Raw genomic sequence first — 1145 nt, 5'->3', positions numbered from 1 at the left:
CAAAAGTTGGTCCTGCGTTTCAACTGGCTACATCTACTGGACAGCTCCTCAGAACAATGATCTTATTTCCATCACACGTCGTTCTGGCAAGCCTTCCGCTCCTTCCTGTGCTAATTTTCATTGTTGCGGACAACGTCTCAATCCAATGAACATTACCTTTACCAATATGGGCAAACAGTTGTCCGCTGCTCAATGGGCCATTGGTTATTCTTGGGGGGGCAGGGAGTGGAGTGGTGATCATGACAATGGTAACATTTTCTCTATTCGCCTCTCCTTACAGTCCCTGCACTCTCCCCCTGTTGGCCCTAATACAGATATTCAATCTACTTTTCTTCAACCTGATCTACCCTCCAATCCTGATCCCTTAATAGCCCTTGTTAATGCTTCCTCTCTCCTTTTGAAAGCCACTTTAAATAATTCTGCCCAAGCTGACACATGTTGGCTTTGTTTATCTCCGAAACCTCCTTTTTATGAAGCTGTTGGTTCCATCGAACCCATCTTCAACTCCACAAATGATGCCATGTGCAGATGGAACACCACTTCCATCACTATTACTTCAATCACTGGCCATGGTTGTTGTCTAGGGAATATTCCTAGCAATTACTCCCATTATTGTGCTAATGCCACTACAGGTAAATATGCTTGCCAGCTGTGGCTAACCAAGGAAAGGTCTGGTACTGTTGCCACCGCAGGCTACAATCAGGTTTTTACATTAAATCCCACAGGTAATATTTCCCCTAGATTACAAGGACAATTTTTTGTTCCTGGCAACAATTCTATATGGGCTTGTTCCACTGGCGCTACTGCATGCGTCAGTGGTAGCGTCCTTATTAATCAAAAGGCTTTTTGCATCCAGGTTCGACTTGTACCAAAAATAACATATTATTCTCCACAGGAATTTATCTCCTTAATGGAACCTCCTGAATATCATCTCCGTGCTAAACGTGTTGTTACTGCTATAACCTTGTCTGTGTTAATGGGATTGGGGGTTGCAGGTGTTGCTACTGGAACAACTTCCTTAATTATCAATAACCAACAAATTTCTCGCCTTAGCAAAGAGATCGATGAAGATCTCTCCCGCATTGAAACCTCCATCACTGCTTTACAAACGTCTCTTTCATCTCTTGCTGAAGTTGTTTTACAAA

This window comes from Protobothrops mucrosquamatus, unplaced genomic scaffold (assembly GCF_001527695.2).
Source record: "Protobothrops mucrosquamatus isolate PMUCROS unplaced genomic scaffold, P.Mucros_1.0 scaffold109, whole genome shotgun sequence".
NCBI lineage: Eukaryota > Metazoa > Chordata > Lepidosauria > Squamata > Viperidae > Protobothrops > Protobothrops mucrosquamatus.
This window is presented reverse-complemented; position numbering follows the sequence as displayed.